Source organism: Schistocerca nitens, chromosome 6, assembly GCF_023898315.1.
Source record: "Schistocerca nitens isolate TAMUIC-IGC-003100 chromosome 6, iqSchNite1.1, whole genome shotgun sequence".
In the NCBI taxonomy this organism is placed as follows: domain Eukaryota; kingdom Metazoa; phylum Arthropoda; class Insecta; order Orthoptera; family Acrididae; genus Schistocerca; species Schistocerca nitens.
The window spans coordinates 252,453,818-252,480,444 of record NC_064619.1 but is presented as its reverse complement, the minus strand read 5'-3'; the positions used below and the strand labels follow the sequence as shown (position 1 = coordinate 252,480,444).

The 26,627-nt window shown below is 40.7% G+C and overlaps 1 non-coding gene across 1 annotated transcript; it reads right to left on the bottom strand.

Annotated features, from left to right (window-relative positions):
• Positions 1-22,903: 22,903 nt before the first annotated feature.
• On the bottom strand, positions 22,904-22,978 carry Trnat-ugu (transfer RNA threonine (anticodon UGU)). Its single transcript has one exon. It is a non-coding gene; the product is annotated as a tRNA-Thr (tRNA).
• Between the last annotated feature and the right edge of the window lie 3,649 nt (positions 22,979-26,627).

Sequence of the window (26,627 nt, the reverse complement as noted above, 5' to 3'; positions counted from 1 at the left end):
CGTTTGGATGTAGCTGTATTGCGTTGATGTACTGGTGGATATTGTGTGGTATGACTCCTGTAGTTGATAGTATAATTGGTGTAATGTCAACTTTATCCTGATGCCTCATGTCCTTGACTTCCTCAGCTAGTTGGATGTATTTTTCAATTTTTTCTCCTGTTTTCTTCTGCGTATTTGTTGTATTGGGTATGGTTATTTCGATTAGTTGTGTTAATTTCTTCTTTTTATTGGTGAGTATGATGTCAGGTTTGTTATGTGGAGTTGTTTTATCTGTTATAATGGTTCTGTTCCAGTATAATTTGTATTCATCATTCTCCAGTACATTTTGTGGTTCATACTTGTATGTGGGAACGTGTTGTTTTATAAGTTTATGTTGTAAGGCAAGTTGTTGATGTATTATTTTTGCTACTTTCTCATGTCTTCTGGTGTATCCCGTATTTGCTAGTATTGTACATTCGCTTGTGATGTGATCTACTGTTTCTATTTGTTGTTTGCAAAGTCTGCATTTTCTGTTGTGGTATTGGGATCTTTAATAATATGCTTCCTGTAATATCTGGTGTTTATTATTATTATTACAATTAGCGTTATTATTATTATTTCTTTACTTTCTCAGGCGTTAAGTCTGGTTAAAAATGGAAAGTGACGCGGACCTTGATCAAGCGTCACTTCCTTTTAACTGTACGGTATATGTTATATTGCATTTAGGAACTTTCGGGTAATTGAACATGTATCAATAATTACGGATTTCTGTAATTGTATATATAAGTTTGGATGTAGCTGTATTGCATTGATGTACTGGTGGATATTGTGTGGTATGACTCCAGTAGTTGATAGTATAATTGGTATAATGTCAACTTTATCCTGATGCCACATGTCCTTGACTTCCTCAGCCAGTTGGATGTATTTTTCAATTTTTTCTCCGGTTTTCTTTTGTATATTTGTTGTATTGGGTATGGATATTTCGATTAGTTGTGTTAATTTCTTCTTTTTATTGGTGAGTATGATGTCAGGTTTGTTATGTGGTGTTGTTTTATCTGTTATAATGGTTCTGTTCCAGTATAATTTGTATTCATCATTCTCCAGTACATTTTGTGGTTCATACTTGTATGTGGGAACGTGTTGTTTTATAAGTTTATGTTGTAAGGCAAGTTGTTGATGTATTATTTTTGCTACATTGTCATGTCTTCTGGGGTATTCTGTATTTGCTAGTATTGTACATCCACTTGTGATGTGATCTACCGTTTCTATTTGTTGTTTGCAAAGTCTGCATTTATCTGTTGTGGTATTGGGATCTTTAATAATATGCTTGCTGTAATATCTGGTGTTTATTGTTTGATCCTGTATTGCAATCATGAATCCTTCCGTCTCACTGTATATATTGCCTTTTCTTAGCCATGTGTTGGATGCGTCTTGATCGATGTGTGGTTGTGTTAGATGATACGGGTGCTTGCCATGTAGTGTTTTCTTTTTCCAATTTACTTTCTTCGTATCTGTTGATGTTATGTGATCTAAAGGGTTGTAGAAGTGGTTATGAAATTGCAGTGGTGTAGCCGATGTATTTATATGAGTGATTGCTTTGTGTATTTTGCTAGTTTCTGCTCGTTCTAGAAAGAATTTTCTTAAATTGTCTACCTGTCCATAATGTAGGTCTTTTATGTCGATGAATCCCCTTCCTCCTTCCTTTCTGTTATTATTATTATTATTCTTTACTTTCTCAGACGTTAAGTCTGGTTAAAAATGAAAAGTGACGCGGACCTTGATCAGGCGTCACTTCCTTTTAACTGTATGGTATGTGTTATATTGCATTTAGGAACTTTCGGGTAATTGAACATGTATCAATAATTACTGATTTCTGTAGTTGTATATATACGTTTGGATGTAGCTCTATTGCATTGATGTACTGGTGGATATTGTGTGGTATGACTCCTGTAGTTGATAGTATAATTGGTATGATGTCAACTTTATCCTGATGCCACATGTCTTTGACTTCCTCAGCCAGTTGGATGTATTTTTCAATTTTTTCTCCTGTTTTCTTTTGTATATTTGTTGTGTTGGGTATGGATATTTCGATTAGTTGTGTTAATTTCTTCTTTTTATTGGTGAGTATGATGTCAGGTTTGTTATGTGGCGTTGTTTTATCTGTTATAATGGTTCTGTTCCAGTATAATTTGTATTCATCATTCTCCAGTACATTTTGTGGTGCATACTTGTATGTAGGAACTTGTTGTTTTAAAAGTTTATGTTGTAAGGCAAGCTGTTGATGTATTATTTTTGCGACATTGTCATGTCTTCTGGGGTATTCTGTATTTGCTAGTATTGTACATCCGCTTGTGATGTGATCTACTGTTTCTATTTGTTGTTTACAAAGTCTGCATTTATCTGTTGTGGTATTGGGATCTTTAATAATATGCTTGCTGTAATACCTGGTGTTTATTGTTTGATCCTGTATTGCAATCATGAATCCTTCTGTCTCACTGTATATATTGCCTTTTCTTAGCCATGTGTTGGATGCGTCTTGATCGATGTGTGGCTGTGTTAGATGAAACGGGTGCTTGCCATGAAGTGTTTTCTTTTTCCAATTTACTTTCTTCGTATCTGTTGATGTTATGTGGTCTAACGGGTTGTAGAGGTGGTTATGAAATTGTAGTGGTGTAGCCGATGTATTTATATGAGTTATTGCTTTGTGTATTTTGCTAGTTTCTGCTCGTTCTATAAAGAATTTTCTTAAATTGTCTACCTGTCCATAATGTAGGTTTTTTATATCGATAAATCCCCTTCCTCCTTCCTTTCTGCTTAATGTGAATCTTTCTGTTGCTGAATGTATGTGATGTATTCTATATTTATGGCATTGTGATCGTGTAAGTGTATTGAGTGCTTCTAGGTCTGTGTTACTCCATTTCACTACTCCAAATGAGTAGGTCAATATTGGTATGGCATAAGTATTTATAGCTTTGGTCTTGTTTCTTGCTGTCAATTCTGTTTTCAGTATTTTTGTTAGTCTTTGTTTATATTTTTCTTTTAGTTCTTCTTTAATATTTGTATTATCTATTCCTAGTTTTTGTCTGTATCCTAGATATTTATAGGCATCCGTTTTTTCCATCGCTTCTATGCAGTCGCTGTGGTTATCCAATATGTAATCTTCTTGTTTAGTGTGTTTTCCCTTGACTATGCTATTTTTCTTACATTTGTCTGTTCCAAACGCCATACTTATATCATTGCTGAATACTTCTGTTATCTTTAGTAATTGGTTGAGTTGTTGATTTGTTGCTGCCAGTAATTTTAGATCATCCATGTATAGCAAATGTGTGATTTTGTGTGGGTATGTTCCAGTAATATTGTATCCATAATTTGTATTATTTAGCATGTTGGATAGTGGGTTCAGAGCAAGGCAGAACCAGAAAGGACTTAATGAGTCTCCTTGGTATATTCCACGCTTAATCTGTATTGGCTGTGATGTGATATTATCTGAATTTGTTTGGATATTAAGTGTGGTTTTCCAGTTTTTCATTACTATGTTTAGGAACTGTATCAATTTAGGATCTACTTTGTATATTTCCAATATTTGTAGTAACCATGAGTGGGGTACACTATCAAAAGCTTTTTGGTAATCAATGTATGCGTAGTGTAGAGACCTTTGTTTAGTTTTAGCTTGATATGTCACCTCTGCATCTATTATCAGTTGCTCTTTACATCCTCGCGCTCCTTTGCAGCAGCCTTTTTGTTCTTCATTTATAATTTTGTTCTGTGTTGTATGTGTCATTAATTTCTGTGTAATGACTGAAGTTAATATTTTGTAGATTGTTGGTAGGCATGTTATGGGGCGATATTTAGCTGGGTTCGCTGTGTCTGCTTGATCTTTAGGTTTCAGATAAGTTATTCCATGTGTAAGTGTATCAGGGAATATGTATGGGTCTGCAATGTAACTGTTAAATAATTTAGTTAGATGTGAATGTGTTGAGGTGAACTTCTTTAGCCAGAAATTTGCTATTTTATCATTTCCAGGGGCTTTCCAATTGTGCGTAGAATTAATTGCTCGGGTGACTTCATGTTGCAAAATTATCACTTCAGGCATTTGTGGTATCATCTTGTATGTATCTGTTTCTGCTTGTATCCACCGTGCATGCCTGTTATGTTGTACCGGGTTTGACCATATGCTGCTCCAGAAGTGTTCCATGTCTCTTATGTTTGGTGGATTGTCTATTTTTATGTGTGTGTTATCTATTGTTTGGTAAATTTCTTTTGGTTTGTGTTGAATGTTTGGTTTTGTTTCCTTCTATTTTCACTTTTTTTGTATCTTCTGAGTCGTTTGGCTAATGCTTGTAATTTCTGCTTCTTTTCGTCTAATTGCTCTGTCGCTTCTTGTTGTGAGATTTTACCTAACCTTTTTCGTTTTTTTTCCGAGATTTCATTTCTTATAAATTGTGTTAGCTGTCCGATGTCTTTTCTCAGTTTTTCTATTCTGATCTGTAGCCTGTGTTGCCATGCTGGTTGTGTGTGTTTCTTCTGTGTGTTGGTTGGTTCTGATCTCTGCCTAGTGTGTATATTTACTGTAGTGAGTGCTCCTACATAAACCAGTAGTTGTAACTCTTCCGTTGTTGTATTTTCATTTATTTTGTTGTGTATGATTGTGTTGATAGTTGTTATTGTTGTTTCGACTTGTGGGTTATTTGGTGGTCTATGCAAGAATGGTCTAATGTCTGTATTTGTGTCTTTGTATTCTATATATGTCAGCTGAAATTTCTCTTCTATATCTAACATGTGTGTTACTTCGTGTTCTATTTGTGCTTGTTCTGGTGGCTGTCTTAAGATGTCGTTTTCCTCTGATTGTTTAATTGATGTGTGTTGTTCTTTGTTTGTTTGCTCTTGGATGTTTGAGTCCATTACTGTATTTTCTTCTTCTTCTTCTGATTGCACATTATTTTGTTCTAGTATTTGTTGTACTTGTTGTTTGATGTTTTCTAATTCTGACTGGGGTATCCTGTTATTTTTGATTATTACACGGATCTGATCAGCTAGTCGTTGTTCTGTTAAAAATTTTAATTCTGGGTATCTGGTAATAAATGTTGTGTATACTTGTGATCTGTATCCAGTTGTGTTGGTTCCTAGGTTTGTTGCTTGGTAATAACAGGACATGAGGTGTCGATTAACTTCATCTGACCATCTCATCCTCTGTCTTTGTTTTCCTTATTATTATTATTACTATTATTATTACTATTATTATTACTATCATTATTTTATTAATAATGCAAATTATTATTATTGTGATTGTTGTGTAATATTTTTTATATATGTTGTTCCTGGTCAGACGCTAGGGAGTTCCACAATTCTGCTATCTGGTCAGGCCAAATAAGCAGTAAATAAATAAATAAAAAATTCTCCACAGCAACACATCATTGTCAGTGATACAAGTAGTGCATCAGTAGATTGAGCTGCATTGTTCACATGACTCGATTATCTAACAAAATGAGTTTCACTTGTTATTTACAATTTTCAATTGTTGGATTTTACATCAAAACGCACTCAAAACTGGAGGATTTCCGAACATTTAACAACATGCTTTTACACGCGAAGTCTGCCCCAATAATTTGTAGACTGTTTCTGGTACATTTCTGTTACAACCAGTATTTACTGACTGGTGTTGTGAACTGCCTCCGCCTCCGTAGCTGAGTGCTCGACATGGCTGACTGTCATGCCGGGCAGCCCGGGTTCGATGCCCGGTGCTGCTAGAGATCTTTGCTTGGTGGAAGAACTGGTACAGCGTTCACTCAGCCTCGTGATGCCAACTGAGGAGCTGTTCGTCCGATCAGCAGCTGTTCCAAGGTCAAGAAGCGCGACAGCGACCGGGAGAGCGGTGAGCTGACCAGATGCCACTCCATATTACGCCCAATAACCCCATTGGCAGAGGATTACACGGTGGTCGGTCGGACCCGATTGGCCCGTCAAGGGCCAGGACATGGGACATTAATTGCTTTATTTTAGTTGGGAACGACATCTTTTGTTGAATTTACTGTATCCTTGAAAGGGGGCTGTCTTATTTGCCGTAACGATTTCCTGGAAGTTTTGACCATGAATGTGAAGGAAGTCGCGAGTTTGATAAATGTGCTCAATCTCCGTGGTATTGGTATAACCATATCCTTTGTAAGACTGTGTTTGAGACAGACATGGTGGTCACAGAGGTTACTTCATTTTGACGGCAGTAACAACAGTGTGTATTGGACGTTCTGGCAATCTATTTTGGTTTGAAAAAGATGGAAGCGGGCCTGCCGTGTAGTGGAGGCAGCATCATTTAAAAAGGATGTTGTAATAATGTTTTGAGGAAATGAGATGATATGAAAGGAAAACTGAGAAAAGCCAATTTTTTAGGTGATCCAGTCTTTTTACATTTGTAATTGTGTAGTTTCTTACTGTTAGAACATTGCGTATGGTTCATGTCTGCTGTATAAATTTTATAATGCAACATATGGTCTTGTCTTATAGTTGAAACAAGTTCACAGGAAAGTTATTAAGAAAAATTTTGCTAATTTGTCTAGGTGTGAGAAATGAAAAAAGGTGTATTGTTGTCATGGCTTAATGAAGCGTAGTTGAACTTGGAGACTTCGTTCTCTTTTATCAGTCATTAACATTAGTTACCCGTTTTCATTTACTTTCATGACTTTGTTTGCACACTCGCGTTACACATCGCGAGTTGCGTTCTGAGAAGCATTTTTACGAAAATTGCTAAGATATCATCTTATACTGTACATCACAAGAACCGCAAAGCAAATTTGAGTTTTGACAGTTACATCATTATCCTCATAGCATCAAGTTTCAGAGTAGACGAGCGTTCCGTGCACACAGGTATGCCAATAAATTTAATTTCCATCAGTTTTCATGTCCATTGCAAGGAATAGTGATTGTCAGTGTTTTTTTGTGAAAATATCAGTTCAGAGGCTTAATACGACTAAAATATTCCAGTTAAGTGCTATCTTGTGAACCTTCAAGCAGTTTTATCAGAAGGTCAGATACGTTGATTTTTATGTCATTTGCTCTGCAGTTGCAGTAACAGTTCTGATACAGTAATTGTTTGCAAGACTGAAGATATAGATTAGCGATATTCAGGGCCAACACTTTATACCATGTCAGTCGGATGGCATGACTTGTGGGCTTATGAAAATTTCATTGAAAGCGGATTGCTTTCTCGCAGGCGAATTGTTTGATGTAGTGGTTATCTTTAATTTATTTTACAAATTACTTTCGTTCTATTCATTGATCAATCTTGGTCTCATATTGACGAACAGTACTCAAGAATTGACAGTACTGTTGTATTATCTCAGGTAGTAGTACTATTCCTGTAGTGGTGTCACTTCCTAATTAGACGTTGCATGTTAGTTGTGTTTGTATTGTCTCCATTACTCCTATGTGCCAATACTGTGACATTCCATTCTGGTTACATACAAGGGATTCCCTCGCTTCTCCTCGAGAATTTCGTGTCCATACTGAATAATCTGATCCATCGGCCATTGGCCCACAACCAAGTATGTATCCCATACATGTCAGGACCATCGGCCATTGGTCCACAACCAAGTATGTATCCCATACATGCCAGGACTGAATAACTATCCTGTAGAAAATACTTTGCCGTTTCTCATTGCGCCAGCTTTTCACTGTGCAGACTTCATTTGATATGTTGTATACCATTGCTGCTTACATCACCTCGACGTTTACCCTCTGATGACACTATTATTCTTAAATATTTAAATTAAACGATTTGGAGCCCTTAAATATCTCTTTATGGGTGTGTATTGTCACGTATACGTTTTTCCCAAAATGCCCCATAACTTACGTAAAACCCTTAGGAAAGAGTTAAATATAATTGGAATAAATTAATATCCACTGGAAATGTGAATCAGTTAACCACTTAAATAACGATTTCCTATATTACATTGCAAGCACAGCTGAATAGAAACCACTAAGGAAGCAAGTTGGACTCCACAGAGAACGAGTTAAGCGTTGTAGGGCCATAAACTACAGGGAGTCTGTCTCCCGCCCCCAGTAGCAGAATAGCCGGCCAGAGTGGCCGTGCGGTTCTAGGCGCTACAGTCTGGAACCGCGCGACCGCTATGGTCACAGGTTCGAATCCTGCCTCGGGCATGGATGTGTGTGATGTCCTTAGGTTAGTTAGGTTTAAGTAGTTCTAAGTTCTAGAGGACTGATGACCAAGGCAGTCAAGTCCCATAGTGCTCAGACCCATTTGAACCATTCGCAGAATTGCCAGTTGCCCCATGCGAAGGGACCCGCCAGGTAGGTAGAGCTGGATCGGGACGTGTTTTGATAGGTCGCCGCCCTCATCCAAAGTCTTACTATGCGGATTACATCTCCAGGATGTGCAGGGACAATAGATTGTCTTTAGTTAGCGGTGTGGTCACGGTGGGCATGGCACTTAATGGCAGATTCCCGGAAGAGCCACAATTGTGGAGACAAACAGTGTCCAGTCAAAATTCGCCACGAAACACGGGCTGTTAAGATAACGTCTTAGAAAGCGCAATGGGAACAGAAAGTTTAGGGACCTTTGTAGATCTTAGCCGCGCGGGATTAGCCGAGCGGTCTCAGGCGCTGCGGTCATGGACTGTGCGGCTGGTCCCGGTGGAGGTTCGAGTCCTCCCACGGACATGGGTGTGTGTGTTTGTCTTTAGGATAATTTAGGTTAAGTAGTGTGTAACCTTAGGGACTGATGACCGTAAAAGTTAAGTCCCATAAGATTTGACACACATTTGATTTGTTTTTTTTTTTACGATAAAGGATGACAGCCAAAAACAGTTGCAGGTATTTTTTTTTTCTTTTGTAGGTCGTAGGACGCCAACACCTAGCCCAGATGCTGCAAAACCACATTGTTTAAGAAATTAAACTTGGCTGTCATTGGTTCACGTAAATAATTTTACAAGTGGGAGTAAGGAGTGGAAGTCTTTCCAGATTGCTCAACGCATGAAAATAGATAGACGGTGGCAGTAATTCAGACACAGTTTTGGAACACCAACTGATTAACAAACAGAAACGCGAGTAAGGGAGGGACACCAGCGTCTTATAAGGTAGCTTCTTACTAGTCGACACTCATAAGATTTGTTATTCGGTCAATCACAAATTACGCATCGCCGATAAATGCAGAGCGCAGAGTTTTCCTTGTCGGAAGTGCTCTGCAGAAATTTACTTCTTCCCAGACTGGTGTGTTTATGGGAAGACTATACTTCCAGACTTCTGCAAGCTTATCTGGGACGAGAGACTCTCATACGGCTGAGATGAACGCAGACAGTAAGGTGTTGTTGCTTCAGAGTCAATGACTGGTTTTACAGCCACCTATGCCACCACTTGCACATTAAGAGCAGGGTGAGATGCAGTCTCATACGGCTGAGATGAACGCAGACATTGAGGGGCTGTTGATATAGAGCCAATGACTGATTTTACAGCCACGTGTGCCACCACTTCTAGATTATGAGCGGGAAGAGATGCAATCACAACATTGAAGTAGACTGTAGGGAAGACTTATTTGTAGTTAGAGGTTTAAGATGCTTCCAACTCCGGCAGTAGATAAGCTCGCACATTCTTCTGTGGTATTTTCCAGCTCTATGCAATTATGGTACTACCCCCGCAAATGTAAATGTTTTGTCCAGATGTATATTCAGTTCAATCACCTTCCAGATCCTTATTCTGCCAAGGCATTAGCTTATTACTTTCAGTGACTGTTAAATCACCCGTTTATTGTCGATTTATTTACTTACATGACAATATCAGCAGTTCATTAACATTCTTATCTAATTTAGTACCCAGATGAATTCCTTTACCATTGTTTTGATGAGTGATGATTTACTTACGTCAGATTTACAGAGTCATTTTACGATATTTAACTAAAGATGTCAATCAAAGTACTGCAGTCACTCTTTTACGATACGGCCTCAGCTTACAATATGTAATTTACATATGATACCCAGAACGAACACTTGTTTTACGCTGCTTTTCACGCTAACATAGCTGTGCAAACTTCTTCATCTCTATATTATAAGGGAGTGAAAATGTTTCTGTTTGAAGCTCGTACAGCCCAGAATAGGTATCCCAGTCGAGCAAACTTGCCGTGAGTATGAAGGCAATCATTGCACAGAAGCACCAGACTGAAGAAACAGTGTGTCCCGCGGCTTGAAGAAGTCAGAAATTGCCTACTGCACATCCTCTTCCAATAGAAATCGTCGACGCTTGAAGACCTTTTTCTACGGACCAGAGGCGTAATAATTACATGGGGAGCGATCAGGACTATAGGACGGATGTTCGGGTGTCTCCACACTTGAGATGGCGTAACTTCTACGTTACGACATTTGCGATTTGGGGACGTGCGTCATCATGAAGCAGCGGCACCCTTTGTCGCAGTTATCCCGAACATTTGGGCGTAATTGCACGCCGTAGTTTCACCAGCTTCCACAGTACCGTTCCCCAGTTATGGAGAGGCCAGGTTCCTTGAAATCAGAATGCACTGGTCCCCGGTGATCAAATGACAGGATGACCGTCAAGACCAACACGTAGCTTGATGCACCATTCCGAAACAGTGGTTTTCGGCAAACATACTGCCCCGCACACATTCTTCATTCTCTGATGGATGTCTACAGGTGTTTGTCCTTCGGCAGCCAAGAAAAGCAACATCATGTTGTTCTTGTTTGGACGTATTTCATGTTTCCGCATTTATTGCATGCACGACGGGAAGATACGAATGAGACATTAACCCTTGTCTTTATATATATCTCTGTCTGCTTATATATCAGCATCGAGTTCGCGCTACGTTGTGCATACGCTGCAGCAACGTCCGCAAATGTAAATTTTTCGACCGCCCCTTATACTTTTAATGTAACGATCACTCATTTGAACCTGCTTACAGTAAAAAAGGCTTCGTCTACAAGTTTTACCCCCCACCCCTTCACAGATTTTCCTCCGTAACCAAATAGATGATTTCTTGATACTTCATGATTTGTTCTACCAAACGAATCCTTCTTTTTCTCAAGTAGAGACATTAATTTAGATTTCCCCAATTCAATTCGCCGGCCGCAGTGTCAATATTTCACTTCCATACAAGGATATTCTCCAGACAGTGGCAGAAAATACTTCCAAACACTTACTTTTGTATCAGATTTTAACAAATTTCTCTTCTTTCAGAAACATGTTTTTGATCCTGTCTGTCTACATTTACATTCTCTCTACTCTGGCCATTATCATTGCATTTGATTTCCATATATCAAAACTATTCCACGAGTTTATATCGCGCGGCTGCCCCGAGGCGCATTCCACTATCATTGTTTCCACTATCATAGTTTTAGTTTTGTTTTCCACCTTAAAATCTTTTTTCAACATATCCAACTGCGCTCCCAAGTCTTTTGCTATATCTGAGCAAATTAAAGTGTGACTGGCAAATATAGTTTTTATTTTTTCCTCCTGTAAACATATTCCATTTCCAAATTTCCCTTTCGTTTCCTTTTTTATCAATGCTCTAATATTACATAACATCGTGGAGAGGCTACACCCCTGTCTCAGTCCCTTGACAATACTGCTTCCCTTTCATATCCTTCGACTCTTTTAACTGCAGTCTACTTTCTGTACAGGCCGCAGAAGACTTCTCGCTCTTTGTATTTTCCCCTGTTACCTTCGTAAGTTCATAGATTGTATTCTATTTAAAATCGTCAAAAGCTGTTTCTAGATCTATAAATACTACAAATCTAGGTTTACCTTTCTTGAGTCTATCTTTTAAGACGTCATAATGTCAGTATTGCCTCATGTGTCACTACGCTTCTCTGAAATCGAAACGAGTTCGGTTTCTACCAAATTTCAATTGTTCTGTAATAAATTCGAGTCAGTATTCTACAAGCATGACTTCTTACGTTGATGATTCGATTATACACCTATCAGCTTTCTTTGAAATTGTAATTACTAGTAATGCATTCTTCTTGAAATCTGAAAATATTTCGCCCATTAAATACATCTTGCATACCAAATGGAATAATTTTTCTTGTTAGGACCTCAATAATTGTGATAGAATATCTCCAGGTGCCATATTTCGACTTGGTATTTCAGTGCTTTATCAAAATCATCTCGCCGTATCGTATTTCCCACCTCATCTCCATCTGCTTCCTCGCCTGTTTCCAAAACTACCTCAGACGCGACGACTGTACGGTGCTCATGAAGAGTAAGTATACACATAAACAAGTACACTTTCAGAATCGTTCTCTGGGTCATTTGTTCCATAATTAAATTAAAAATAGCTCCCATCGTCCGGTTCAGACCAAGATTTCTGGATGTTTTCCTTGGTTACAAGACTAGTGACAAGATAGGGAATTCCCTAGCAAATTTCCCCATTTGAGACCCCGTTTGTCGCACTCGAGATCGCCTGACACTTGGCTGAAAAGTTCCCGGCCTTTAATGGGCCTTTACTCAAAGTGCCTAGAGAATGCAAAGTACATAAAAATCAATATAATTGTCTTCGAGTACGTTTCAATTGAATAGACGATCTGTATATCCCTTCCAACTTTCATTCTTTCCTTTTTGCTTATTAATAGATTGTCAACTAAGCTTAATGTAACCGTTTGTGAATACTGTTACTGATTTGAGCACTTTATCTTGTATGTTCTTATTACCTCTCCGTGCATTATGAATTTATGTAAATGTAAAATATTCTGATGGAGATACCATTAGTTGGTATAGAAACCAGGTGAATGCAATAAAATTTGTTTCAAACAGTTTTTATCCTTCAACAAAACGTAAATGTTCCGTTTATTTACTTTTTTTTTACTCATCAGTTTCTGACTGGTTTGATGCAACCCGCCACGAATTACTCTCCTGTGCAAACCTTTCCATTTCAAAACAGCACTTCCACCATACGCCCTCCATTATTTGCTAGATGTATCCCAGTCTCTGTCTTCCTCTATTGTTTTTAGCCCCTACAGTTCCTTCTAGTGCCATAGAAGTTATTCCCAGATGTCTTAACAGATGTCCTATCACTCTGTCCCTTCTTCTTGTCAGTGTTTTCCATGTATTCTTTTCCTCGACAATTCTGCGGAGAACCTCCTGATTTCTTACCTTATCAGTCCACTGAATTTTCAATATTCGTCTGTAGCATCACATCTCGAATGCTTCGATTGTCTTCTGTTCCCATTTTCCCACAGTCTATGTTTCACTACCGTACAATGCTGTGCTCAAAAAGTACATTCTCATATATTTCTTCCTCAAATTAAGACCTACGTTTGATACTACCATACTTGTCTTGGCCAAAAAATGGTTCAAATGGCTCTGAGCACTATGGGACTTAACATCTGAGGTCATCAGTCCCCTAGAACTTAGAACTACTTAAACCTAACTAACCTAAGGACATCACACACATCCATGCCCGAGGCAGGATTCGAACCTGCGACCGTAGCGGTCGCGCGTTTCCAAACTGAAGCGCCTAGAACCGCTCGGCCACGCCTACCGGCTGTCTTGGACAGAAATGGCCTTCATGCCAGCGCTAGTTCGCTTTTTATGTGCTCCTTGCTCCATCCCTCATTGATTATTTTGCTGCCTGGGTAGCTTCATCTACTTCGTGATCACCTATTATGACGTTAAAGTTTCTCGCTGTTCTCATTTCTACTACTTCTCATTGCTTCGTCTTCCTTCGATTTACTCAATAGACTGTTCATTGCATTAAACCGTTCCTGTAATTCTTCTTCATTTTCACTGAGGATAGCAATGTTATCAGCGAATGATAATACTGATATCCTTTCTTCTTGAATCTTAATTCGACTCTCGAACCTTCCTTTTATTTCCGTCATAGACTGAACAGCAGGGACGAAAGAGTACAGCCCTGCCTTACCCCGTTTCTTCTGCTTACTGCTTATTCAATGCACAGACTGAATAAATTCGGGGATAGACCACAACTTGTCTCCCTCCCTCGTCTATTACTGTCTTCCTTTCCCAGCTGTTCAACTATCATTCATTAGATATTTCATAGTAGTCTATGGCTAAAAGATGTCAAATTGCCAATAGAAAAGTTCGAAGTCCAGTGGGAAGTTTGACCTATCGCTTTCTCTTTCAAGCGCTCACTTCTGGTATTTATAGTTTACGTGAGGAATAGCAAGTACAGGATGACACAGAATAACGGGAATGTTTGAAATGAGTAGTGGCAGCCATGGGCAGTTGGCAGCACTGCGGGTTCGTGACAGTTAGTAGTCGGGCGCGGTGGCTGAGCGGTTCTAGGCGCTTCAGTCCGGAATCGCGCGACTGCTACGGTCCCAGGTTCGAATCCTTCCTCGGGAATGGATGTGTGTGATGTCCTTAGGTTAGATAGGTTTAAGTAGTACTAGGTTCTAGCGGACAGATGACCTCAGATGTTAAGTCGTATCGTGCTCAGAGCATTTGCACCATTTGAACCATTTGACAGTTAGCGAGTAAACAGTCCACTATTTCAGTAATCACGGATCAGTGGAACGGATAACGGTGTGCCTTAGTCATAAAAATGTTTTATAAAAACAGTGATAGCTTGGTAGCGGCGCAGAGGGAGTTTCGAGGTTTTTATAATTTAGGACGTCCTGAGCCGTTCCGTCGGAACACGCGATAAAATGCTGGAGTGATAAGTTTTAAGAGACTGAATCTGCCCTCAAGAAGAAACCAACAGGTAAACCAAGAAGTGCGCGTTCTCTAGCGAACACTGATGTTGTACGCGAGTCTGTCTTACGGAGCCCAAGGCGTTCAATTCGTAAGCAAGCAGCAGTGGTTGCAATGCCCCGGGACAGTGTTCATAGAATTCTTCATCTTGATTTAAAATTTCATCCGTACAAACTACAGATGGTGCAATAATTGAAGGACAATGATTACCGGTTACGATTAGGATTCTGTTACCAAATGATAAGAAAAATAAATTCTTTTACTGAATAGAAATTGTTGTCAAGGAGAAACTTTCTCAGTTTGTTATCAAATTGTACTTTCATGTCTGCCAGACATTTTTTATCACTTGGTAAGCGATCAAACATTTTTGTTGACGCATTGGGTACCCCTTTTTTTGCTAACCACAACCTTAATGTGGGGCGATGACAGTCATTTTTCGTTCTGTTATTGTAATTGTGTGCTTCATTGTTCCTTTTGAATTGTAGTGGATTATTTAGAACATCTACATATACATCTACGTGATTACTCTGCTACTCACAGTAAATTGCCTGGCAGAGGGTTCAATGAACCACCTTCAAGCTGTCTCTCTACCGTTCCACTCTCGAACGGCAGGCGGGAAAATGAGCACTTAAATTTTTCTGTGCGAGCCCTGCTTTCTCTTATTTTATAGTGGTCATTATTTCTCCCTATGTATGTGGATGTAAACAGAATGTTTTCGCAATCGGAGGAGAAAACTGGTGATTGAAATTTCATGAGAAGATCCCGTCGCAACGAAAAACGCCTTTGTTTTAATGATTGCCACTCCAATTCACGTATTATGTCTGTGACAACACACTCCATTAGGGAATAAATATACTGTGAAGCCGCAGCCAGAGTGCCTAATTCCTTAAACAGGTGTCTACGAGATGATGGTGGATGAGCATCACATATTATTCTTCCAGCACGTTTTTGTGCAATAAAGATTTTCTTTCTTACTGATGAATTACCCCAGAACATTATTTCATGTGTTATTATTGAATGTAAATGTTTAAAATATGTCAGTTTATTAATTTGTCCCTCCCCAAGACTTGTAATGATTCTAATACAAACAGGTGTTATTTTATTACTTAATGCTCATAAAATCTGGTGAGCGAACGTGTAAATTATATTCTCTGTAGAGCAACCCTTCTGAAACACGAACTGTGATTTGCAAAGGATACTGTTGTTGCTAAGGTAATATATTATTCTAGAATGCACATTATTCTCGAAAACGTCGGAGAACGACGTCAGCAGTTACTTACGGCAAGGCTGTTCAATGCAGCGAAAAACAACCTACACAGTGATGTGTGTATACAATTTGGTACCACATATAAAAATATCTTCATTTATCCCTTTTACACCTTGTATACACAGATATTTATACGTTAAGTGTAAGTTTTGCCACAAGCACCTCTTTATTTTAGAATTCTGATTTCCTTGCACTTGAGTAACTGCGTAACTGATTTCTGTTGGCTCCCTTTTGACTTGAGATAGCTGCTGGACCTGGGCTCTTGGTCATGTAAACTAAAATTTCTGCAAAGGTATACGACTGGTTATTTGGGAAGGTTCTGACTGACTACTTCAACCTGGGCAGCTGTGTCCACGAGTGTTTAATTCTTGTCACTCTAATGCTTGACTGTGTAAGTGCGTAGGCATAAACTGAGGTGTGGTTCTGCTTAAAGAATACTATCGATAACTGATTGCTCAGTGTTCAATGAAAATCTTTGTCGACTTCGGCAGCAGTGTCTTAAAATTAAACTCACTCTGGACTCTATGTTAGTGGTGCCTTCACTCCGACGTTCTGTACGATAATTTTGCAACTTTGGCGTAATTGAACGGTACGTGCGCTTTAGGTTTTTTGTACATGTGAGTTTTTTTTGTAAAATGGCGCTGGAACTATTGTGAACCAAGAGTAACTACCCCGCGTACTTAGGGCATTAAGGGCCGCAAATGAATAATATTGGTCTCAAGTTGGTAACTCAGTAATGCTGTGTGGCTTCGCTACCGTAAGCTTCAGATCAATGTCACCACATTACTAATTGTTTATTGCAAATTTAAGTAAAGAAATTATTTGGCTGCATTATTAGAGTATTGTAAACATTTGTTCGTTCTTTTTTAAGGAACCCTGGAAAATTTTGCTGTCGATAATTTTTCTATTTGTATAAATAAACTGATGGTTAATTTTAGACTTTAATTGCGAACCAGTAACTTACTGCTCTATACCTAGCTTTTTACCATGTAAGGTATACTAATACTGAGGTTTATTCCGTCAAAGTTGCTGATGTTGATCATTTGAAGGAAGGCATCCAATAAGAATTTGGAAAGCTAAAATTCCGGAAGATTCGCGACAAAATTTATAAAACAGCGTTGTTTAGAACAGTATGCAAACAACTTTGAGCATGTTTCGTAGGTATATATGTGTCTGTGTTAGTAATAAATTTGAATTTTCGTTTTTTTATCATTATGGCCTTAAAAACATTTTTGACAACCGTCTTATGGTCCAGCCTGTATTTTCAGACATTTCGCAACATCAGTAAGACTCACAGTGTTTACTTAGCAACCTGCGCCTGGGTGCTAGTGACGGCAGGAGCACTCCCTACGGCAGCTGTGGAGCGACCACGCGGAGCGCCTTCGCTCGCCGGCCGCTGCGCCTGTGGCAGGTCAGGACACAGGCCACCTTCCTGCCGCCCGGCGGGTGGTCCGCCGCCCACGCCTGCCCCCAGGCCAGCCGCCCCACCGCTGAGAGCGCTCGTCCATCTGCGCCACGCCGGCCGGTTGGGCACGACGGTATCCTTCTTTCTTCCCTTCCCGACTCTCTGCACTGCGACATACATCACTTTCCCTCAGCTTCCTGCTAGGAATCTGGTGTTCGGATCAAAGGTGTGTACATCGGCGTGCTTGCAGCGGTTTCTGCTTTTACATAGTGTTTCTGTCTTCCCGCATTGCCGCTCCATAGACTCATCCCTGTAGCCTGGTGAGTTTGGCTGGCGCTAAAGAGTCGGACATATTCACTCCCAGAAATAAAGCTGAACCTTTCAGAAAACATAGTTGGATGCCAGAGTAACTTCGTACATGTACACACCATTGGCCGGTATGTATATCACTGACCGAAAAAATCGCAACACCATAAAAAGATAGTGTAGTATCGTGGAAGTATGTACCGTCTATGCAACTAAATGAAGGCATTTTGTTTATTGACATACGCGTTTTGCTTCTTTTATTTGGGAAGCATCATCAGTGGTCTGAAATACATGTTTCCTTTTGTACATACAATAAACGTATTATGTCGTAGATATAATAAGCTGCTATATTAGATTTTGTCGTGTTTTTCTCTTGCTTTTTAGATTAAAAGCTACTTTTGTAGCGCAAGTTCCATATTGTGAATGTATCGTTCGGTGTTACGATTTCCAGCGATATTAACACATATGGGTGGTCCTGGAGATGTATTTGTTAGCTTTCATCAGCTGGCCCATTTCTGGCGTTCTTCCATCCACATTTGTCACATCGCATGATCCACTTTCACTTTCCATTAGGTGGTCAACATACGTGTGTTTTTAGTGTGCAGGTTGCCAACTTTTGTGTGCTTGTCTGCCTTTTGTTTGTGTTGTGTTTGATGTTTTTCATTTGTTGTGTGTGTGTGTGTGTGTGTGTGTGTGTGTGTGTGTGTGTGTGTGTGCGTGTGCGCGCACGCGCGCGTGCGACGCGCGCGCGCGCGTTGAGGCGGGGGTCAATCTGGACCACCACTGCTGAAGGTCTCGCTGTATGTTGGTACAACATGAAATGTGTGGTTTTCATGAACAATAAAAAGAGCGGAAAAGATGTTTATGTTGATCTCTGTTCCAGTGTTTTGTACAGGTTCCGGAAATCTCGGGACCGAGGGAATGCTAAACTTTTTTTGATATATGTAGAAAAAAGTAAAGATTTCATCTCTTCTAACATCACAAAACTAAAACTGATCCAACAGCACGCTTCCAGACATACATAAAAAACAACGTCAGAGACATCAGACACATACAAACAACAACAACTCATCATAAAGAAGAATCCAAAAGCACCACCACTCAGAAGCCAACCCAAAGACAATAAACCCCACATTTCATTGAGACCTGTTATTAATTTCTTGAATGCATCATCATACAATGTGGCAAAACACATGAACAAAATCATAATACAACATAACGAAATGAAAAACAGCAGAACAGTGAAAACCACAAATGAACTCATAACACAAGTAAAAGACTTACTCATACCACAAGCAGCATCACTCATCTCTTTTGACATAGAGAACATATACACCTCAATACCCACTGCAGACACAACTATCTGCAGACAATATAAATGAAATAACTAAAATCCTCAAAGCAATCACATCCCAAAATTACTTTCAATTTTAAAAGGAATTTTACTTACTAGAAGATGGGATTCCAATGGGATCCTCAATTTCAGGACACTGGCAAACATATTCATCAACCACAGAGAAAACACAATCTTTGATACAGTCATCACAAAGTAAGGATTAAAAATTGTTTACTGGTTTAGATATGTGGACGACATAATCTGTATGGTACATGAATCAACAGAGAAAATTCATAAATTTCACACAGATATAAACGACATGCATAAGAATATTCAATTCACCATGGAAAAAGAAACACAAAAAATACATTTCCTGGATATAACAATAAAGAGCGAGAACAACAGACACACATTTGGCATCTTACGAAAGCCAACAGCCACAGACATAATTGTACTTGCTTCATCCAGCCACCCGCGAAATCAAAAATTAGCGGTCCTACGACACGTTACACTGACTAAATAACATCCCACTCAGCAAACAAAACTATGAAAAAGAATTACAACTCATACCCACAAACAATAGTTACAGCACCCATATAGTTCAAAAACTCAACCAAAATATTAAAACAGAGCTAAAGAAAAATCAAAACAACCAGAGAACACAGAAACCCACAGCACACATGGAAACACAAAAAAATAACACTCATGACAAGAGTAACAGAAACAAATGGTACACCCTTATATACAAATACAGAGCAATACACAAGATAGCAAATATACTACAGAAACAGGGATTATACAGAGATTACAGAGCAAGAAACACACTCCAATCACATTTACAAACAACAGACAAACCAGATAAAAACCAAGAAGAAGAGTGCCAAGAATGTAAATCAGTATATCTGTGGATGACAAACAGGAACTTTAAAACTAGGTACAAACAACATATAAGAAGTTGGAAATATGAAAATAGCCATTCTACCTCCGCCGAACACCTGAGAAAACACGGACCTGAACCGTCCAACATGGAATGTGACATGACAGTTATCAGAGTGAATAATCACAACAAAAAGCTCCTGACATCGCAAGAAAACTTTCACATGCAAAGAGCCATTGCAATGGAAAAGAAGGTACTCAACGACGAAATCCATTTAACAATAACTCTCTGATCATGCTAGCCACCAAAACAATAACAAAGCGAAATGTAACCAGGATAAATAATTAATGAATCTACTTCCCTTCCCCTCTTCTCTCTCTCTTCTCTCTCTCTCTCTCTCTCTCTCTTCTCCCTCCCTCCCTCCCTCCCTCCCTCCCCCCCCTTCCAAGCACACAGACACATGAAATCATATTTATTTTAAAAACACACACACACGCGTGCGACAAATGAAAAACATCAAACACAACACAAACAAAAGGCAGACTAACACACAACAGTTGGCAACCTGCACACTAAAAACACACATATCTTGATCACCAAATGGAAAGTGAAAATGAAACATGCGATGTGACAAATATGGATGAAAGAACGCCAGAAATGGGCCAGCTGGAGTATGAAAACTAACAAACACATCTCCAGGACCACACACATGTGTTGGCGGGCCGCGGTGGTCTAGCGGTTCTAGGCGCTCAGTCAGGAACCGCGCGACTACTACAGTCGCAGGTTCGAATCCTGCCTCGGGCATGGATGTGTGTGATGTCCTTAGGTTAGTTAGGTTTAAGTAGTTCTAAGTTCTAGGGGACTTATGACCACAGATGTTGAGTCCCATAGTGCTCAGAGCCATTTCACACACATGTGTTAACAGCGCTGGAAATAGTAACACCGAAAAATACATTCACAATACGAAACTTGCGCTACAAAAGTAACTTCTAAGCTAAAAAGCAAGAGAAAAACACGAAAAAATCTATTATAGCAGCATATTATATCTATCACATAATACGTTTATTGTATGTATAAAAGGAAACATGTATTTCAGGCCACTGATGATGCTTCCCAAATAAAAGAAGCGAGACGCGTATGGCAATAAACAAACTGCCTTCATTTAGTTGCATAGACGGTACATACCTCCACGAATTTAGAGCAACAAAGGGAAAGACGGCAAACAGATAAAAATGACGATAATGTAGAATAATGAAATTTCGGCAGTAAGTTTGTCTACGTAACATATTTATGTGATGAACATTGCAAGATCACAGCTTACTGTATCGCGAGATAAGCCGTTGCAAATGTGGAATGCTGGTACGTTAATAACCGATGTAACCGCCAGAATGTTGAATGCAAGGCATGGGAATGTTCATGCATTGTGTTGTAGAGGTACCGAGAGTCAGTTTATGAGATAGGGCTCCATGCCTCTTGCAGTTGGTCATTCAATACAGGGATGGTAAAAGCTGTTTGCGGATGACTCTGGAGTTGTTATCCGAAGATGTCCCATTTGCGCTCCATTGGAGACAGGTCTGGTGATCAAGCAGGCCAAGGCAACATATCGACACTCCATACAGCATGTCGAATTACAACAGCGGTATGTACGCGAGAGTTATTCTGTTGGAAAACACCCCTTCGAATCGTTTTCTTGAGTGGCAGCACAACAGGTCGAATCAGCAGATTGATGTTCAGATTAGCAGTCAGGGTGCGTGGGATAACCAGAGAGTGCTCCTCCTGTCGCACGAAAACGCACCTCAGACCATTACTCCAGATGTAGGTCCAGTTTGTCTAGCAGGCAGACATCTTGCTTGCTGGCCCTCAACTGACCTCCTTCTAACCAACACATGGACATCACTGTCACTGAGGTAGAATCAGCTTTCTTCGTCAGAAAACGCAATAGACATACACCCTGCCCTCCTAAGAGCTCGCAAATGGCGGTGCTTCGGGGTAAGCTGAATGCAAGATGTAGGGTGTCTGGCTCGGTGCTGTCCTTGAAGCAACCGATTTGCAACAGTTCGTTGTGTCACTGTGCTACCAACTGTTACTCACGTTGCTGCTACAGATGTAGTACGATGCAGCAGAGTCATACGCCGAACACGATGGTCTTCCGTCTCGGTAGTGCCCGGAACCCGGTTATCTTCCATCTGTACATCCTCGAGGCCGTCGCTACCAGCAATCAGGTGCAGTGGCTGTATGCCCGCCGAGTCTTTCTGGAATATTGCACAAAGTGCAGCTTTTCGTAGACCTATTACACGACCTCTTTCAAACTCAGTGAGGTGAAGACATCCTTGACTAATATGTCACCGAGTCCAATCTCAAAGGTAACTAACACTAACGACCGTTACAGCGTCTACTTAAAGCAAACTTGATTTCCATCCTCATAGTGGCACTAGTAGCGCCACTCTTAATTGACTGGTGCGAAATTTGAGTAGTCATCATTTTCCAGATGTAGAAACACGCCAACAAACTTTCGTTTACGTCGTTCAACTCCTTCGTGGTATTGCAATTTTTTTTTCCGTCAGTGGAATTTCAATTGCAGTTCTCTGTGACAGGTAAACGCACACTAGAACGCATTAGTGTTGTTCATGCGTTGTGTTGTTACCAAGTCTGTTAGGGTAAAGAAGGGACTTGAACGACGTCCGGTACTGAAGGAGTACTGTGATCGACGCGAAAATGCTTTTTGAGGTAGCGTAGTCACCACCTGGCATAGTGTGAAACGGGCCTCGTTGTGGGTCTTCATTTGGTCGGCTGGTCGAATCTTACAATGTGGGGTATCCCGACCTAGCAGTGGCCCAATTATGGACTGCGCTGGCACGTGAGGGCTGACATCCTCATCGTCAAGGTTCCAGTCGATCACTTGTGATCGTCACACGGAATGATCGCCGTATTGTGCGGCAAGCACATCGCAACCCCTTCACAGCTGCGCTTGCCTTCCTACAACAAGTAATGTATGAAATGATAATTAAGTCAAGACTCTAAGCTGTCGACAGGCCTTGATATACATCAACGGGGACAGTTGAAAACGTGTGCCTCGACCGGGACTCGAACCCGGGATCTCCTGCTTACATGGCAGACGCTCTATCCATCTGAGCCACCGAGGGCACATAGTGCCACTGCAGGGATTTATCCCTTGCACGCTCCCCGTGAGATCCACATCCCCAACTTAATGTCCACACACTACGTTCGTAGTGCCCCTGCCCATTACACTCATTAATCGCGGCAGTCAATCTTACCGAGTCCCGTAAGAGTTCGGGCAATGCCTGTGCGTCTAACACAGAAGAAGAAGGTCAATGGCCGGTTAGCCTTCATTGTATGAAGATGGTGTCCTTTCGGACATTCGAATTTGCTGAGGTGAGTCGATAATGGCAATGCCAGCGAAAAGCAGCGTTCTGGGTTTGAGCCTCGGTCGGGCACATATAAGTAATTTCACCTGTAAGAAAGTTTCAAAACATCGCAAACTCCGCTGCAGTGTGAAAGTTTCATTCTGGAAGTCTACCACCGGCCGGAGCGGCCGAGCGGTTCTAGGCGCTACAGTCTGGAACCGCGCGTCCGTTACGGTCGCAGGTTCGAATCCTACCTCGGGCATGCATGTGTGTGATGTCCTAGGATAGTTAGGTTTAAGTAGTTCTGAGTTCTAGGGGACTGATGACCTCAGCAGTTAAGTCCCATAGTCCTCAGAGCCATTTGAACCATTTGGAAGTCTACCTGACAGATAAGCGGAAATGTGCAGCTCTTAGTGATAAAAAACACAGTGTAACCGAATAATGTGAGGGCATTTAGATGGCTCGTCACAGTAAGACACTATTTCTCCTCACTTTAGTAGGATGAGAGATGTATTACTACTAGGATTCGAATAGTTACTTTACTTCTTCGTGTCTCAAGATCAAAGTTTTGCAGCTCACAACTGGGCTTCCTCCATTGCTTCCTTGCTTCCCTGTCATAATTTATGGAATGTTTCGTATCCTGATATTAAAAGCAATCACTTCTGTGGTCATACTCATCTATAAGGCTCAACTTGATGAAGTTTGCCTTCACTGGTGCTGCGTCCGTTCTGAGGCGGTTGAGGCACCTCCAAATCTTCCATCTCACGTTCTCGCCACAGGGAATCTACAGTAATGAAGGATGGTCGTTTGGAGGCTCGGTAAGTTCTTTGTTGAGGAATCTCTTGTGTGGAGCGTATGTCTTCCAGGACCACAGGAAGGAGTGACGATCACCGGAGATATGCTTAAACTTCTCACAGTGTCCCTGACCGGCTCTTCGTATGTTTGGGTCAGCAAAACCGATCGCTTTGTATGGTTTATCAAGCGGGGTTGGTTTCACGCAACCACTTATTAAAAACATGTTTCAGTTAAGCTTAAGTTGTCCTTTTTGGCGCTTACAGATCTGGGCCACGTTGGGCGTGTGTAATCTGTCTTGGAAAAGCACAGTGCTTAAGCTATGGATCTCAGCACTTTTGGTCTAGCTCCCTATTTACTGTTAGATAATCCTGTCAGTATATTATTTCTTGCTGCGACTTTATGACTGGTCAGCTGCAGTGATGTTTGTACGTCAACGACCGGTTCTGCACTACATCCAAGAATGTCGATTTATCAGCGTGATATCATTCCAGGTTACATTCAGCTTTGGATTTGCTCGTTTTGGAGAAGAAAAAACGCGCTGACTTGTGTCTTTGATATATCTCGTTAAGAAAAACCTCTGCTATTATTCTGACATGGCGCTTAAGGGCACTGAGTCCATCCTTGAGCTTTGGTGACCAGATCTCCGGCATACGGCAAGTGGGCCGAGTAATTTGTATTTGTTGTTCACTTGTATAAACTGAATAGCAGCATCTCCATGACGCTACCCTCTGCGAGCCCATTTTTCTGCCATTTCTATGCGCTTTCTTCCCTCTAGTGTGACATACAACATTCTTTTTGCAACTGTGATTCAGTGATTTTTTCAAGCTGGTAATCATTACATTCAAGATACAGTTTCGTTATGAGCGACCCTTGATTCACTGTGTAGAGAGCTTGTAAGTAGGTTGTTCAAGTTTTTATGTTGGTAACGCCACGCAGCGCTCTGTATGAAAATCACTGACTGCGCTATGTGAAATCTGTGGCTGGTTGGACTTATTGTTGGAATATGCGCTATTGTAGTGTTGGGCAGTTGGATGTGAACAGCGCGTAGCGTTGTGCAGTTGGATGTGAGCAGCGAGAAGTGGTCGATGTGGAGAGAGAGACGGCCGAGTTTTGAGAGGTTACTATAAGAGCACGATCTGGACGTGTGACCGCCAAAAATAGGAAATTTGAAATGATGGATGTCATGAATTGATAGTTATATATATGATGACTTTTGAACATTATTAAGGAAAATATATTGTTTGTTCTCTATCAAAATCTTTCATTTGCTAACTATCCCTATCAGTAGTTAGTGCCTTCAGTAGTTAGAATCTTTTATTTAGCTGGCAGTATTGGGGCTCGCTGTATTGCAGTAGTTCGAGTAACTAAGATTTTTGTGAGATAAGTGATTCATGAAAGGTATAGGCTATTGTTAGTCAGGGCCATTCTCTTGTAGGGATTATTGCAAGTCAGATTGTGTTACTCTACAAAAAAAAATTGTGTCAGTTTAGCGATGATCAGAATAAGTAAAGAGAGAACTGTCTGAGTACGTTCAGTTTTACTCAGCTGTCTTTTGCATCAATAACGTAGAAGTTTACTAGCACAGTCATTCATAATTTTTCCAAGGGAACGTTCCAAGCTTAGGTTAACAATGCCAGTCCTTTTATTTGTTTATTTTCATTTCGTTTCTCTGTATGTCCAACATCTAGCTGATGCAAGACTTTCCTGGTGTGAAACGAGGCTGTTGTGGGATGAGCTTTGGGTCTAGGATGCCTGTTACGGGATTCAGTAACAGCCGTTTATACGCTATGTATGAGTGACAGGAGAGCGATCTCGGGTAATAGATCTTCAGGTGATTTTCCTGTCTTTAACAGTGCTACTATCTTTACTATTCTCCTCATCTTTAGGACCCTGGATGTCTCTAGGCAGTGGTTGACAAGGACCGGGAACGACTGCTTGGCTCCAGGGTCATAGTTTGATCTGCTGCCCACAAATGTCGTCAACCCCGGCTGCTTTTCCCTTGTTCGTTGAGCTTAGACTCTTGTCGAGTTCCTGTAAGGTGACTGGCACAACAAAATTATTTCCTTCTTGCTGTGGGCATCCATTGATTGGGATTTAAACAAAGAGCCACTATAGTTCGCTCTCTGATGTCAGAGATATTTAGCAATATCAGGACTGCAGCCAGTTAAAATTTACAGAAGTCGGAAGCAAAGTTAACCCGCATTCACCCCGGGTGCGACTTCGACTATAGTTCGCTCTCTGATGTCAGAGATATTTAGCAATATCAGGACCGCAGCCAGTTAAAATTTACAGAAGTCGGAAGCAAAGTTAACCCGCATTCACCCCGGGTGCGACTTCGTGTTGCATTACTGGGCAGAGTATTCAGCGTCTGCTGGGAAGGCTTCCAGTACGGACGTCAGCTCTCACCGCGAGCTGTGGTAGACGAGCGAGGGGTGACACCCGAGACGCGGAAGGCCAGACGATCTTTCCAGAAGCTGTCGGAACGTGCTCCACTTGCCACTGCCGGGAACGCAAGCACGCGCGTAACAGGCTGCTGCGCTCCTGTCAGCAAAAGGCGCCGTTGCCCTGGACACGGCTGTCCAGATGAATCCCTCCGATAGCCGGTTCTACCTGTCCACACTGAACACTGATAC